Source organism: Triturus cristatus, chromosome 6, assembly GCF_964204655.1.
Source record: "Triturus cristatus chromosome 6, aTriCri1.1, whole genome shotgun sequence".
In the NCBI taxonomy this organism is placed as follows: domain Eukaryota; kingdom Metazoa; phylum Chordata; class Amphibia; order Caudata; family Salamandridae; genus Triturus; species Triturus cristatus.
In genome coordinates this window covers 342,793,083-342,810,968 of record NC_140589.1, presented here as the reverse complement: position 1 = coordinate 342,810,968, position 17,886 = coordinate 342,793,083, and positions in this window count along the sequence as shown.

Genomic DNA, 17,886 nt, shown 5'->3' with positions numbered 1-17,886 from the left:
TGGGAGATTCCAGGGCTTTACGCCACTCCGCATCGTGGAATACTCTGCCTGCGTCGTCTTCCCATGTTTCCCGAAGTTTGTCCAGGGAGACGTCTGTGAGCTCCCGGATCGCTTTATACAGCCAGGTGATGAGGTGGCTGCCTGCTCCCATACGCAGCACTGTGTGTAACACCGGATGCGTCGGGGGTTCCCCATCGCGTGCGTGCCAGAAACGGCCACTACTCTCCAGCAGCTGCCTGTGTTTCAAAAACTGCCCTTGGGGGAGGTCATGCCACTCCACCAGTTGTGCGTATGTCCTCAGTTGTCCCTCTTGGAACAACGCCTCCATCTCTGTGACCCCATGATCCGTCCACACCTGGAGGGCCCTCGTGGTGTAGTATCCGCTCTGTCGGGGGAAACCCACAAGGGGGAGTAGAGGGGAATATAGTGGCTGGCCCTTCGACATGCGGTGGATCCTCATCATGCATCTGCGGGCTATAGCGACCTGGAGCGGGTGCGTACGTGTCGGTTTGGAGCCCGGCATGAGCAGTCGGCGGATCACAGGCAGAGGCAGTTTGCCTCCCTCCGTGGTCGTCTCCCCTACGTGTCGTTCCGCCGTCCAGTGGGACAGCCACTGGAGTTGTGCCGCGAGGAAGTACGATTCAAAGGATGGTGCTCCCAGGCCTCCGGCTGTCGTGGGGAGGTACAGTGTGCGCAGCGCTACTCGGTGTCAGCCGCCTCCCCATATCAGAGCTGCCAGCAGCGTGTCTGGATGAAAAGGAAGATAATCAGAATTTTCAGAAAATGCCTATAAAATCACCTATGCCAAGAGCAGGGTGCGATGGAAACCACTCAAGTGATTAATACACTCTGTTGTCTACGGCTAGACTAAAGAGTTTTTTTCAGCGAGCAGTGAGTCTGATTTTGGATAAGGCCTCTAGGCAGGAGCTAGTGCGGACTCTGAAGGTTTGTTATTTTGTAACTTTACAGTCTGTGTATTAGAGGAACCACTGCACTAAACCAAGTTCAAATAGAAATAGAAATGTATGGTAAAAAGATGAGCAGGCCCTGCGCCAGCTGCCACAACAAATGCCAGTTGCACTATCTGGCTGATAAATTAAGACAATAGTAACAATATTTGTTGGGCGCATAGATAATCCAAAGTATATCAGTATGGTTCATTCCTTTCATTTGAAATATAGAACTCTTATGTATAAACTATATATTCCTCTCAATAAATTATACATTCATTCTGGTCCTAAAACAAATAGCAAACATCCATGGTTACAAAATAAAGATAACTTAGTATCACTATTGTGTTGAGCCAATCTGACAACTTTCAGCCAACCCATGTTTCACGGCAGACTACACCGCTACTTCAGGGCTGAAAAGAAATAAACTTATTTTCATTTTGGAATTGAATTCTTTTGATTTGAACGAAACAGTTGACAAAATTATAACTGCACATCATTTATTCATGTTAATGGTGAAAAACATGTCTTGAAGGCAATAAAATTACAAATACCTTGCCAAAACACTATTCAGACAAAATATAAATACAAATTATCTTTGCCCTTTCTTCAGATGTATTAAAGTGCCAATAAAAATTAACATAGGAATGCTGAAACGCAATAGAGACAACTCGATTATAGAAATCACTGCATATAATCTATTGGTGGTTTCACTCACCTAGTTATATATGTCTGTAGAGTATCTTACGAAAAGGTTTCCCAATAAACTTTAATAGGATGTGTGTAAATAAGTTGACTGTGTGTCATGGGTGCTATGCATCAATAAAACACAAAAAGTTATATTTAAATACTCGACTTGATATATATTGTAAAGAATTCCCGCAAGAATTATATAACTTATAGGGATTAACTCAATCTAGATAAGAAGAGGGGAGCATGGATCAAGAGTGATTCTTAGTTCTAATCAGGATAGTGGGGGAAGCTTCAATAGGAATCATCCTTGCGGCTCAAAGTGAGATGGAAAAATGTACGAACAATCCAAAATAAAATAAAATAGAACAGTGAGCCAATGAACGCACTAGGTGCGGAAGCGTATATCTTCACAAATAAGACAATAATATATTTTTTTAAGTTTGGAAGTAAAATCTTTTCAACAGGTAGATAGCAGGATCGAACCGGCAGTCCTTGTCTTGCTAATGTGTTCCCCGTATACAGCGAGCTTATGGCCTTTCCTGCTCGTGTGATAATATCTGGGTTGAATTACATTATGCAACGAGTTTTCAAGTAGACCTTGCCAAGTTATTCACACAAAAGGTTGGTTTGATTGCTTCATGACTGGAAAGGGATCCGCTCTCTACATCTTATAGGTTTTTGACCTGATATATCGGTTAAGTATATCTACCTGCTCACTCTGAAATAACTCTAGAAAAGGCTAATGTTTGGGATACAACCACCTATACTAAAGAGCTGTAAGAATCCGATCTGTGACAATGTTGCATGCTATCAAGCCTGGACAAGCAAACTGGGGGATGTCACAAGAGGAAATTGCAATAGTTGACCTCATGTTATCCACCATTATTGAGTCATACTGAACACTTACTGTTCCTTCAAGAAAGGGAACCAGAATGCTTTTTTCTAACCCAATACATTTTACGGACTGATAACTATATGGATATTGCAAAGCAGAAAGCACTTGCTTAAGAAGACAAACAAATATAGTAAAAGATGCAAATACATAGTTTAGAAAACCTCAAAAAAGCAAAAATGAAAATGCAGCATACTGATTAAAATGAGTTGCTTTGAAGACCAGCTTCAACTCACAACAGTTCTTTTTAAAACTGCTGTCTATGTGTCAAATAGCTAATGTCACAAGCGGAGGAGAAACACTTCAAGAAAAATATCTGAAATAAGCAATAATCTTTCTTAGTGATAGTTGAATGGTGATTGGTGGTCATAAATGCTCATCAAGCAGAGACAACTGTGTTTGGCAATCTACATTACAATTCAATATTAAAAAGAAACTAAACGGCGATAATCTAAATTCTTTAAGAGATGAAAAAAGGTTTCACTTATTTCTCTCAAGAACCGACAAAAAATGTTAATTATTTAGAAGCAGAGGCAATCGTCCTTCTCGACATGAAGGCAAACTTTCAGCATATGAAATACATTTTGACTACTCTTTCTCAAAAGAGCCACTGCTCTTCATTTAAAAAGCACAGTCACTGGGCCACATGCTTGATAATCTTGCTAGCAAATGCTACTTTTAACATTGCAAATAATGCCACTGACAGCGGAAATCACCTAAAGTACTGCAATAAACTACTTGAGTGATTGAAAGTTTGTCATCGTGTTTTATACTGTACCACTAGGGTTATCTTGTTGGGCTTCAGGAACATAAAAAGCGAATTGAGATAACAATGGTAGCGGAGATATTAAGAGAGAGAAAGAAACAAGCGGCCGTGCAACCGTGAAAGTGATCATAATCGCGATCAAACATCAAAGCGGCCTCACGGCCGCGAAAGTGAAAGTTATCCCGGAAAAGCGCGGCACGCGCGCCCGCGCACATGCACTGTAGCTCTAGGCTGGCGTGGTAGCACTTTTTGGAGCCCTCTCAAAAAGTCTCGCCAGACCAGCGCATGCGCTGGGTCAGGCGAGACCTAAAAATGAATGTGACCATGTGTACTATAACTGGTGCTCATGTAAGGCGCTGTAATACCTTCGTACACGCTATATAAAACTGAAAATGACAAACTTTTGGAGTGGGGATGGGTAACGGGATAGTGAGGGCGTGAAAATCTTCAGGGATGAGTCAAAATTACATGTGGAGATTTTCAACACTTCTATTACAACACGAAATTAGATTTCAATATGTTCATCGAAAAGCGGCTAATAATACCTGTTTAAGCACACTGTGCTAGTAACATTGGTCTCAGCATAACAAGACTTAACCACTTCTATCGTTAGTTTAGGGTTCCCGCCAAAGTAATTTTATCGAACTGAATAACTTTGCATTGGTGTATGAAACATTCTGTTATCACATCTGGCAGGATGTGGAATTCTGGGTTCTAGTTTCCAGAATAAGGAGTAGCCTATGATAGAAGCTATAACACGCTTCCATTTCCATCAGTCTCCCCCCAATCCATTTTAAAGAAGCAACGTGTACGGGATATTTGGGTGCTCTAAACCTTAAGTTTTGTTAAAATGGCAGAAAAGTAGTGCTGGTTGGCACCTGGACACCCAGACTGCCTGTGGCCTCCAGTTCCTTCTTGTTCCAGCTTGAGTGACCACACCGCTGCCCGGGTTTTCCAGCCAACAGAAGCCCCACCCATCCCAAGACCTACTTAATGCAGGCCGCAGCGCAACTGCATCAGTAGGCACCTGGACACCCAGCCTGCCAGTTGCCTATGGCCTCCATTTCCTGCTTGTACCAGCATGCGCCAGTACCGCTGCATGGATTTTCCCGCTCACTGTTCTTTAGGCTAACATAAGACCTGCCTATTGCCGAACCTACTTAATGCAGGCTGCCCTGCGACTGTGCAGCAGACCTGTGCAGAAGGCAAGCCTGTCTGTGCCCATCCGTGCCTGGACCACTCCCAAGCCACAACCCCTGAACCCCTAAATTACACCATCACCGCGTTCTACATCCTTGACCCTGTATTTTGCATCAAACACTGCCACCACACCAACCCACGAATCCACTGCCACTTCACCTGCCACAGCACACACATCAGCCCCACCCGAAAACCACAGGTGCAACCAGAAGAAAAACACCAACTCGTATGTGCCCTTCTCAACATATGCTCACTATGCAAACACACCACTGAGATTTGGGACCTCCTCTCCAACCTTGCACTCTACCTCCTCTTCCTCACTGAGACCTGGCTCAACCCCACTTTCACACCCATCATCGCCACATCAATACCCGAAGGATACAAGATCACCCATGGCGATCGCACCAACAAGTCTTGCAGAGGGATCGCCATCATACACAAGCAATCCATCCAATGTACTACGACAAATGGCAACATAACTCCAGCCATGAAACATCTCAACTTCTGGCTCCAAACCGTCCGAAAAACCCATGCCTACCTGCCTCTAGTAGCACAATCAGCCTTCTGCAACTTCATCGCCGACTTCATCACCCGCCTCGCCATAGACTCCAACAACTACATTTTGCTCAGCGACCTCAAATTCCACCTCGATGACCACAATGACATCAACACTGCTAACCTCCTCAACAGCATGAACAACAATGGACTCTCCTAACTCGTTCACAACCCCCTCACACCGCCGGACACACACTGGACCCCATCTTCACCTCCAGCAACCACACCACGGAACTCACCTGGACCGACCAACCCATCGTCCACTTCAACGTCACCAGATCATGAATCTCTGCCCCCAATTTGCCCAACACCTCCAACTGCAGCTGGAACAAAGTCTCAAAGTACGCATGGATCAACGCCCTTAACACCACCCAAACCGTCTCCTTTAACAACCTACACCAGAACATCAGGAACTTCAACAATTTGATCACAAGCTGCGCCTGCAGCTACACTCTCATCGGAAACCACACCTCATTGGAGATCCAAATCTTTAATAAATATTGAATTCAATTGAATCTGCAACCGCACCCACAAAAGGTCTACTAAGCAGGCTAGCTGGTACACCGAAGACCCCAGAACTGCTAAACAACCCTGTAACACTATAAAGAACTGGAAAGGAGATGGTGCACCAGCAAGGACACAATCTACAAGACAGCCCTCAAGAGAGCACTCAACCTCTACACAGACAGTTTAGAGAATCAAAGAAAATGGCATTAGCCTCCAGCATCAAATCAAGCTCCAATAACTGCAGATAATTTTCCAACCACTCAGTTGCAACAAACAGCATTACTGCATCACAGGAACTCTGTGACAACCTTGCAGACTTCTTCCACAACAAGATCGCCAACATCTACAGAAACCCGAAACCCCAACCCATGGTCACAGACTCCAAGAAACACAACAAACTCACTACCATCACAGGCATTAGACTAACCGAATTGAGCCAGCCTGCCCGCAGAACACTGCCTCCATCATGAATTTTGTCCACTAAGGGGCCCCTACTGACCCATGCCCTCACATCTTCTACCTAGGTGAAACCAGAATCAGCCATGCACTCCACACATACCGCCACCTTCCCCATGGACTGGAAACATACAAAAATAAAGACCATCAGCAGTCCCCAGCAGACTCAACAACTACCAACTGATCTCCCTGCTCCAGTGCCTAGCCAAACTATTACAAAAAGCGATTAACCAAAACACCTCACATCTGGAATGGAACCTCTTACTCAACCCCTCCCAATCTGGATTTCGCAGCAAACGCAGCACTGAGACAACCTTCATCGTGGCTACCGACGACATTCAAGCACTACTTCACCTAGAAGAGACTGAGGCTTTGATCCTCCTAGACCTCTTGGCAGCCTTTGATACGGTCTACCACCACACACTCATCACAGGGTTGCACAACATAAGCATTCAAGGAGCCACTCTCAGATGGATTGCCTCTTGCCTTACCGGAAGAACACAAAAAATCCGTCACCACCCCATCACCTCCGAGCCCAAGGAAATCATCTGTGGAGTACCCCAAGGATCCTCACTCAGCCCACCCTCACCAACGCTTATAAGACCCTTCTGGCAAGCATCGCTAAACCCACAGACTCAACAACATATCCTACTTCGATGGCACACAACTCATCCTCTCCTTCTCTGAAGACACCACCAACGCCAAGACCAGCTTCCTCAACTTCGTGACAGACGTCGCCAACTGCCTGAAGCTCAACACGGACAAGACAGAAGTCCGGATTTTTGGAAACAAAAGCTCCGCATGGGATGTATCCTGAAGTCCTTCAGAACTCTGACCTACTCCTACTCCCATTGACTACTCTAGGAACCATAGGCATCATTCTGGACAACAAGCTAACCTTGACAACTCAGGTCAACTCTGTCTCATCCTCCTGCTTCTTCATCCTCTGCAATCGTAAGAGATGTGTCACAGCCCGTACTTCTTGCACAATCTGTTTCCTCTTCAGTTTCTGCAGGTGATTGTATGACCCTCCCTAGGTACAGTCCCTCCACTTCCCTTATCTGGAGAGTCAGTTTGATTATGTGTGTTTTCGTAACCCATATGTGTTGTGGGTTTTATGAGCATTTGTGAAGTCCCCAGGTGTTTCAGGGAGAAGGTTCTTACCGATTTGTTCTTTGCCCCCTATTGTTCCTCTTTTCTGTTGTGTGCGAGATCTTGTCAGGTGTTGGCATTACGTTGTGTGAAGTAGTAATGTGGAAGGGGGCGCAGCCTATATCAAACGTGTCCTCCGTTTCCCAGGCACCAGGCTTTGATTCTCCTATAAGGGAGAAGGATCTTCTGGTGCAGACTTCGGGTGTCTGAGTTCCACATTCCTTTACGCTCCTTTCCACAATGGCCTGACGTTGCATTGATTCTTTGCCTGGATTCCTACTACTCTTCCCTCGGCTGGATACAGAGGCAATGACTACTCACGATTGTTCATTCTACTGCTCTTCCCTTTAAGGATAGGTGAGTGTATTGTACCTCGTTTTGTCCTAGCGAGTGGTTTCTTTGTTTTATTCGCTCTTTGGACCCTCACAAGTGATCCTTCCCGTATACACACAGTCTTGTGCAGCTTTATATTTAATTTTTGTTGTTTGCTCCAAATGAATACGTTTTTGTTACAAGACTTTTTGTGCTAATAGCCCTATCAGTGTGAAACTGGATATTTTCAGAGACTTGGCTCTGACCTCCCCCATATTTCCTATGCAATAATAGGAGTCCTTGGATTATTTTCTGTTGAGTCTGGGATCTTTGACGTGTGTCTTGATTGGTGAGTGCGTTTTCAGGAGCTTAGAGAGGAGTAGTATTGGGGCAAGGGGTAGGGTACCATTATGCACTGAATGTTACTTACCCCTTTGTGTATATTTTTTTGCTTTAGGAAAACGTGCTGTCCTATAACCCTCCTAGGGTCTGGTGCCACTACCTGAGAGAACAGTACCATATATTGCACTGAAAGCCGTTCCGAATTCAGTACCATTCCTTTCTCCCTATTTGATTTCTCCCTTTGTTCTTAGGTCTAATCGCCCGCACTTTTGATATTTCTTGTGTGGAAGGCTAGCCTGGAGGTGAAAGGACAGACTATCTCTGTTCCTGCGGAACCTGGTTTTCAGGTGAGTGGGACTGCATCAATATTCAAAAGCCTACCCTAAAGCTCATGACGCACCATAACCCAGGCCCTCATTTCAAGCTGACTGGACTGCAGCACCGCTCTCTGCGCAGGAATCACAACTCACCTCCTCTGATGACTACAGGCCATACAGAACAACGCAGTCAGACTTGTCCTGGATTTCCATAGACGAACCCAGATCTTTCCTTACCTCAGGGAACACCACTTGCTCCCTGTACAGAAACAACGCCAGTACAAGCACCTGACCCATGCATACAAGACTGTACACAACTGTGGACCTACCTACTTGAACCATCGCCTGAACTTCCACCAGACACCCCGTGCCACGTCCCTTTCTCTAATCCTTACTCCCATCCAATGTAGCAGATCCACAGGTTGCTCCTTCTGTTACCTAGCAGCAAACACATGGAACAAGCTATCCTTTCATTTACAGACCTCTCCATCTCTTCCAGAGTCCTGAAAGTCCCTGAAGACCAGGCTATTCAGCTAATCACCTGGACCCTGCCAGCTCCTGGATAAACTCACTGGTGGCAAGTAGCGCTCTACAAATCTACTGATTTGATTGAGTGAGTGACAGTTTTTTTAGTTATTGTCCTGTCCACAGTGGGTTTACCAGAAAACAATATCAATACCATGAATTTTAGCTGCTATCAAACATTTTTTTTTTGTATACAATTTTTATTACGTCAATTGCCAAATACAATGCAGAGCTCTATAACCCAGAGGCTGACTGCTAGATAGTACAACATGGATATTGCGTTGAATTTTAATATATGCATTTTACAAAAATGAAATAATAAAGGAACAAAACATCCCCCAAATGCACTGTCCTTGCACCACACAATAAGCAGCGGATTTTTGCCCGCCCATAGATGACAAATCCCCTGGACCTTTTAGATCTCTGTACCACATTCCTGCCCAATTAACCCAGAATCGCAACATCCCCCGCGGAGAGGGGCTCCAGGTATAGGCCTCTATAATTCGCCCACCTCCTCCAGATCTTAAAGTGTTTGTGTGGACACCCTCGAGCTTTAAAAAGTAGGAGCCTCCAGACCCATATTAAAATCAAGACCATTTTTCCATGCCGACAGTGAGGGCGGAGTCTCTGCCTTCCACTTCCGTGCAAACTCTCGTTTGGCAAGCGTAAATCCCAATAACATCAGGTGGCGCTTATAAATATTTCCCCCCACCCCTTCCATTATATGAAGCAGCACCAATTTTAAACATTCTTTTATTTGATATGTTTAGGTACTCCCATGGCCTGAAATGCAGTCTACATTTGGAAAGATGTGACTATACTGACACTCAGAAAAAAAAACTGATCTTAAAATATGATTATCCAAAATGTCACCACAAACAGGATCAATGCTAAAACCAGCAACATACACATAAATATTGGTATCTGTAGAATATTAAATAGTACTACATTTGATAAAAATATTGTAGAACATTGTTTGAACTCCGCTTCCTCTTAGGTCTGTGGAAATGTTACAGATGGAATAGTTAGTGCACGTAAGTGGAATTCTTGTGTGAGGTCGGGTCCGATGGATCAGCAGACTCATGAATTCCCTCCACGGCTTGGTGTTTGCTTCCATGATAACAGGTTCATGTTCCAGCAGATCCACCTAACGTTTCATCCTTCTGAGGTCGATACAATGAGTACCATTGAGGTGGGTAATACAAAATATCTGGTATTCAGCAGCAAGATGCCCTTTGGGGGTGGCTGCACGCTTTACAAATGCAGATGTTATATTGTGAGATGAAGCCGTCAAGGAAAAAGGACTGACAAAATGTTCAGTACTAACCTAACAACTGAAAGAAAATTAAATGCTTGAAACCGGTTACCAGCAAGGGAGATGGGAGTCAGCTAGAAACAGAAATGAAAGATATTCCAAACAACCAGTAGTAATTTTAGTTTAAGGAAAACAGGGTGCTGCAGACATACTTTTTTATATTGTGTTGCAGCAGACATGGAAGAGACAGAATAAATAGATTTGGCAATCCCAATGCCTACCTCGTTTGATTTCCACAGGTTGGTTCTTCTGAGCAGAAAACCCATTTCTGAAAACCAGTAAATACATACACTTGGCATTCCTTCCTAACCTTGGTCTATTTCTCTGTATCACCACTTCCTGTCACTGGTAACCTCTGCTTCTTTTCACGCCTCCCAGGTGTAGAATTTAATAAAATATTTACTTGTCCATGGGACAGGTTGCATCATATATCTACTTGTCCGGTAAAAAAATCCACTTGTCTCTTTGGTGCCATGTAGTGCAATGACACATTATGGAAGCAATCTCATCAAATACAATCTCTGGTTATGCCAGGGATCATACTATTGTAGGTTTTGAATTCTAGCAATTTCCTTATTTTGCCACCTTTCCTCAGATCTACATACTGGGAATGGAGCTAGGGTTAAGCAATAGGTTCAGGGTTGGAATGTCCTTTTCAGTACTAAATTGCGTGTTTTATGGGTTTTCGCCGTCTCTTCTCTAATCTTTTCCCATACTGAGAAAGGTTGGAAATGTACTCTTGACAATGGCAGAATTAAAACTTCTTCCAGGGTTGGTAAAAAAGTGGTTGAAGGGAAAGTGAACTTGTAAACACTCAACAGATTTTCGCATGAGCAAACCTACACCTGCAATATTTCCTGGCCTACTTCTGTAAATTCTTGTGAATTTATTAAAGCTATAAATCTGCAAGAACTAATGCAAGGACATATACCATGGGTCCAATTTAGTGACTTTCTTTAAGAATTGGGCCACTAATTGGGTCTGGAGTTAACCAAGACCTTTTGTTTATATTACAATTCTATCTATTCATCTATCTATCTATCTATCGACTGGCGTCTGCTGTTTCACAAGGAACATATGGGCACACAAAGTATTTTGTTCAGGGCCATGGGCGATTGTGGCAATGTGTGCTTTTTTGAGTCACAAAAATAATATTGCTTTTAGTCAATGTCTGTTATAATAGTGAGGGTCTGGCAGCTCCCACAAAGTTTAGCAAAAACCATATCAAAACAAGATAAGCATTTACAAAACCAAAAGGCTGACCACAATATCTGACATACTGGCTTTGCCAATGGTTGTTTATTTTCATGTTTCCCATTATCTGGTTAAAATGGTTGCACGGATAATCCACCATGAATAGTTTTTTTAAATACTAGCATGCATAAACACATTTTACTAAATGATGGTCAAAGAAAAGTTACCTACAATTTCAAAGTAGTTTAGCAAAACGTTTTTTATTTCCTAGTTGCATTTATTTTCTGAACATTTTATTTTGAAACGAAGGGATCACCAATCTTGCTTTCATGCTTCTGCAGATATTTTCATCTAAAAAGAGAGCATTGTATGTGGCCTCATATTGTTATACTTTGAAAACGCGTGTACACTTTTTTACACTGGAACCATTGTCTGTAGTGCAGTTCGAGCTTACAACATTTACGTTGAGCACTCACCCTAATAAGAAAGGCTTTGTATTAATGAGCTATAAATATGAGTTTGAACAGCATTAACATATGGACACAAATATTATCTTAATTGCATTTATTTATTTTGTTTATTTATAAAGTTTTAAATAGCGCGAACAAGATCCCGAGGAATAACAGAGTGCTTTACAATATGAATGGGAGGAATAACATAAATGCAGTAGCAACATCAAGCAGGTGAAAGTATCCCTCTTAGGGTAAGAATTTGTTCATAAGGAATCGTTTAGCTTCCAATATGAAAGCCTTCGTTGAAGATATTCTGCGTACTTCCGGTGGAAGAGAGTTCCAAATCTTTGGTGCAGCGCTGGAGAAGGCTCGGTGACAAGTTCTTTTTTTGTCAGGATAAGTGGTTTCAGCAGAAAGGTAGTGGCACTTCTTGAGGCTCTAGAACCACAGAATAGTTCAAGTTTTTGCGCAAGGTAACTGGGAGCATTGAAGTGAATTGCTTTGTGAGCCAGAACAGCAATCTTTAACTGAATTTGAGCTTCGTAGGGTAGCCAATTAAGAGATTTTAGGACTGGGGATATATGATCGTATCTTTTAGTGCCTGTGACCAGTCTAGCCGCTGCGTTCAGAGTTGACCTTAGTGGAGCCATGGCGTATTTTGGAAGGCCACTGGGAGTAGCGCAGCCGTAGTCAAGCCTCTGCAAGACAAGCGCTTTGACTACCTACTTGAAATCCTTTAGTGGTAGGAAAGGTTTGATATTTCTGAGTGACCTCAACAAATGGTTTGCTCCCTTACATACATTACTGATATGATTTTTCATATACAGGTGCTTGTCCATGGTGACTCCGAGGGGTTTTGCTGAGTCAATGACGAGAGGAGTGCAGTTGAAAGCAGTGAGGTGACTCAGCCATAGGTCTATCTTGGGGATGTGGTTTGGGGGGAGGGGGGGGGAGATGTGCAGGAATTCTGTTTTGGAAGTGTTAAGCAGGATATGGTTCTCCGTTAACCAGTTTTGAGTAGACGTTAGAGTAGTGTTGAGGGAGATGATGTTATCCAAGGATAAGATTTTCAAATAGAGTTGTGTGTAGTCCGCATACATGTGGAAGAGAATGTTCATAGAGTTTAATGAGTTAGCGAGAGGTTCCAGGAAAAGGTTGAATAGGATGGGAGATAGGGCAGACCCTTGAGGGACCCCCATGAGTACAGGAGAGGGCTGGGAGAGGGAGTGGTTTGCCTTGACTCTTTGTGATCTGTGATGAAGGAAAGACGAGAACCATTGTAACACCTGATCAGCAAAACTCATTCTATTTTGCAGGATGGATAGAAGGTTGTCATGATTATCCGTATCGAAAGCGGAGGAAAGGTCAAGGAGAATCAGGAGGCAGGATTCGTTTTTGTCAAGCATTTTTAAAATGTAATCCATAACGTGGGTGAGAGCCGATTCAGTGCTGTGACCCTTCCTGAAACCAGATTGATGTTGGTCTAGAAGTTGATAGTTCTCTATGTGATCACAAAGTTGAGATTGAACACATTTTTCTAGAAGTTTCGCTAAGGTGGGGATGTTGGAAATGGGGCGGAAATTATTGAGATCAGATTTGTCAGCATTAGTTTTTTTTTTAAATCGGTGAAACTTGAGCTGCTTTTAGGCAACGGGGATCGTGCCTTGTGAGAGAGAAGCATTTACTATCCATGTCCAGGTGGGGATGAGTGCATTCTTGATTTCTTTGAAGATAGCCGGGGGCAACGGGTCACTAAAGTGGTTGGAAGGGTTGATATTCTGAAGAATCTTGTGGATGGTATGTTCACTAAAAGGGGTAAAGGTACCCCACGACACCTTGTTCTTAGTGTTCATGATGGTCAGTTTGTCCTTATCCAAGGGGTCAAGGGGGGAGGCAGCACCTGAGTAGAGCCTTATTAAAGGCGAGGTCAGCAGAGATGAGTCATGATTTCTCAGAGAAGAAAGCGGCAAGATAATCGCATGAGGGTGGGCAGCCATCCAGTTCAGAGTGATTTGGACCAACGACTGATTGCTGTTTGACCAAATAAAACAGCTTCTTGGGGCGGTTTGCCGCTTGATCCAGTTGGTGTCTGAAGTAGTCAGTCTGGGCACTCCTGATTTGTTTATTGTAGACTTCTCTAAGGAGTTTTAGTTGGTCCGAGGAAGGATTGGATCGCCAGGACCGTTCAGCTGCCCTGAGGTTGCGTCGTTCTGTGTTTAAGTTGTCATTATACCATGGTTTGGATATTTTAGTTGAGGCATTTTTGTGTTTGAGAGGAGCAATGTCATCCATGATGTTAGAAATTGTCGAATTGTAGGCGTCGGTGAGTGATTGCACCTCAACCAGATCAGCTTGGGCGGAAAGGGCAGACTTACAATGAGCAGCTAGTTCGACAGAATCAATTGATCTGAGGTCCCTTTTTCCATATCTTCGATTTCAAAGGTTGAACCTTCCTCATCAATACCTCCCTGTTAATGTAAAAGAGGATGCTATGATGGTCGGACCAGTCACAGGGGGTAATGGAATCTAGGGTGATGGTGTGCTCTTTAGAAATGATGACGTCTAGAGTTTCTCCTTTAGTGTGAGTTGGTTGGTCGCAGTGCTGAGTCAGATCTTGATCAATTAAGAATGATTTCACGCAGGATACAGTGGAGTCGTTGGGGTTGGACCAGTGAAGGTTGAAATCACCAAGAAAGATTTGGGCCACCGCTGAGTCGACATTACTAGTGATGATTTCCATTAGATGCTTAATAAAGGAGAGATTGTCACCCGGAGGGTGATAAAAGGTATGAAGTTTATACTAGAGATAGGTTCATACTAGAGATACTGAGACACTGGTATTCAATGGAGGAAGGCGCAGAGGACTCCAAGAGAGAAACCGAGAGTGTGTTCCTGTGGATACAGGCTAGGCCACCGCCCAACTTCAGAGCTCTGTCTAGCCTAATTATTTCATGAGTGGGAGGAACTAGGAGGTCTAAGATAGGGGTGGAAGCGGGATTTAACCAGGTTTCGGTGAGGATGATAATGTCTAACTCATTGTGTTGGATGAGGTCGAAGATATCGGAGGCGTGTTTACTGGCTGATCTACAATTAAGTAGTACACATTTAAGTCGTAGTGGGTAAGGGGGGGAAGGAGTCTGGGAGATGTTCACACGGGTGAGGTTGTCTGAGTTGCTGCCTCTAAGATTGCGAGGAGGTTCTCTGTTTGGGCTGGAAAGGATGGAATGTATTTGACTCGGCTGGACTATGTTAGATTTGGAACCAGAAGAATTAGAATTGTGACAGTCCAGGCGATCAGTAGAAGCCGGGAGTGTCCCAGATCCTATGAGGTTGGCGGAGACATTGGGTAGAGGAAAGGATTTCGAAAAGGCGGGGGCTAGTGGCTGATCCATGTGGCCGCAGTCCCTGGTGGACTATCTGGGCCAATTCAAAGAGGTGAAGAGAGAATTGAACATTGGGAAAAAGTAATTTGAGAGGGATTTCAGGTCGTGTAGCTCAGAAGTGAGAAGGAGCAACTGACTAGAAATCTTGTCAAGGCGTGCAGCCAGGTCTGAATGTTGGTATAGGGGTGGGGGTGTGAGGGAGAAAAGATCGGTGATGGGGAGCCTCTGTGTAAGTCAGTTGAGGCCTATGTGGGGACGTGTTGTTCAGAAAGTGGCATAGTCTGTGGCAAGGTAATATGGATGGGGGGAAGGGGCCTCGTCAATTAATCGAGGAAACTGTATGACTTGAGGGAACCTCTCATATTGAGCGAAACCCAGTGACGGACTGACAGACAGTGATGAGATTGATCCCATAGATCCGCCAGCCACCTGAGAGAGAGCTCTAGTGGGATGACATAATTCCACCGTGGACAAGGCGGTGCTAGGATCATCAATAAGAGATGAGGGGTTAGGGGAGTGGGGTACTCGCAACTGTTAAGGGGGGGTACTAGTTAAGTCCAACGGAGAAGTAGAGGTTGAGTAGGAGTCAGAGGGGTTGCCATACAAAGCATTTTTAAGAGTGGGGTAAAAATTGGCCATCTTTGCTAGGTTGCTATTAGAAGCTTGGATTAGGATGATACCATTATTGTAGAGGGTGATAGTGGTGGAGGCTTTGAGGGAGGACGAGGGAGATGTTGTTAGTTTGATGCCATGTGGGGTTTTCTTAGATCCTGCTATTCGGAGCAAGGAGAAGAACATTAATCGCCAGCATGCCGGTTTTCTGATATAGAAGATGAGGTCATTCACCAGGGTACCTTTGTTGGTGCAGAAATAGGGGTCTGAGAATAGAATTTCTGGTCTATCTTTGAGTATGCGGTGTTTGTATTTTTTTGCCGCATTTTTGGAGAGGTCAGTTGGATAATTGATGATGAAGGCATTGGAACCATTGGGATCGGGACTTAACTCCATTGTGAAAGTAGAAACCTAGAGATGGTGGGATAATAGGGAAGAGGATAAGGCGGTGGGAGAAAAGACAGCGATCCTGGTTCTTTCAACAGAAAAGGCAGCGCGATGGGAGGCGTTGAGATCTTGCTGTGCAAAGCTAATGACTGAGGCCCACTAAGTTAATGCTGTCGTGGGATCCCATAAATTGACTCAGCTCTATAGACTGGCATTGTCCGTTACACAGGACGATGGGAGGCCCCTCTATGAGGGAAAAAGCAGCCTGGCCACAAGAACTGCGAACTTAGGGAGAAACAGTCCTTTGTAGACGCCCTTTTCAGTACATGCAGTAGGTCCAACGGCTTCATGAGTCATTGAAGGCTTGAGAACGGGATCATCATAGTAGTAACATCAGTAATGAGGAGATAAAATCCTCATGAAATGGCAGCATAAGAGCAGGACCATTGATTATATATAGGCATAGTCCAGAAAGGCGCCCGACCAAATCAAATATCAGGTCAGTCAGTCAGATCTAAGGGCTTAACAACCCATGAGGGCTGGACACAATTTAAAACAGGCAATGATTTATTACCATCCTCGAATTCCACTTTCAAAATAACTAGAGGGGCAAAGTACTCACGATGTCTTTGAATTCCCGCCATTTTAAAGTCAGGCAAAGTATGGCGAACCTAATGTCTTCAAGATGCCGCCATTTTAGAGTCAGGCAGCAAGCCCCAGTTAAAAGGCTAAGTTCACACGGTTTAAATGTAATGCCTTTTCAAATCAACTTCAAAAATCTCATCCTGGTATAATACCACACTAGCCCCATTGTAGTGGTCCCCGCAATGCCTCAGTCATCTTCGGCATGACTACAATGCCCTTCCCTGATCCATGATGTGGTACTGTAAACTGGTAGCCAACGGATTTGGGCTGCAGGGGGTTGGATCTACGTGTTCCAAAGACATCATAAATATATGAAGGATTGTTGTACAAGAAACTTATAAGAACTGAATTACATGCTAAATTCCTTACAGATTGTTTGAATAACAACATAACCCCGCTGGGGTTACAGGTACGCAATATACCAGTGATTTTTATAGACGACGAGGACTTTAAGGTGGGCTTTAGCTTCGTTTAAAATAAATGTTCATGAAGCTGGATGGTTCTCAGTATAGAAACTGCTTTAAAACATATAGATAAACTGAAAGCAGAAATAGCTGATTTAGAAAAACAAATCTTAGAGGACACCTCAGTAACAGACTCTCGTGAATTTTTGAAAAAACTAGAGACCATCATTTCCGATTTTCAGAGAAACAACATACTGAAAAAAACAGAAAAATTACAAAAAGATATTAAGAACTATTCCAGAGAACGTACTTACCCATATTTGAAAAAAGATTTTTCCAACAAAATCCAAATCAATCTAATTGGGTACCTAAACATACTACCTTTTCTGACACGGCTTCTTCAAGTTCTGAAGAATATAATAGTCATGGAGGTACTCCCAACTATAGATACGGTAGAGGTCAGAATCAGCCCACTCCTTCTACTTTTTTAGGGAGAGGTCCACACACACAAAGAGGCAGAACTCGCAGCAACAGGAGAGGGTGGTTCAGGAATCAATATACTCCGGGATTCCGACAGACCAGGAACACGTACTACGAATGGTAGAGTCAGTTTTGAGTGATAGTTCTAGTACAATGACTAATCATAATCGGCAGAATTTGGAGGTAGTCCCTATTTTTAATCTTTCAAAACATGAATTGTGTACCAAAGAGATTGAGTTACTGAGTCATGGTTTGTCATATGTCCCTACTAACAGAAATGACATTTTCACAACACAGATTGAATTGTACAGGTTCTTTAGGACGATTCGCCTTAAGCACATGTTCAA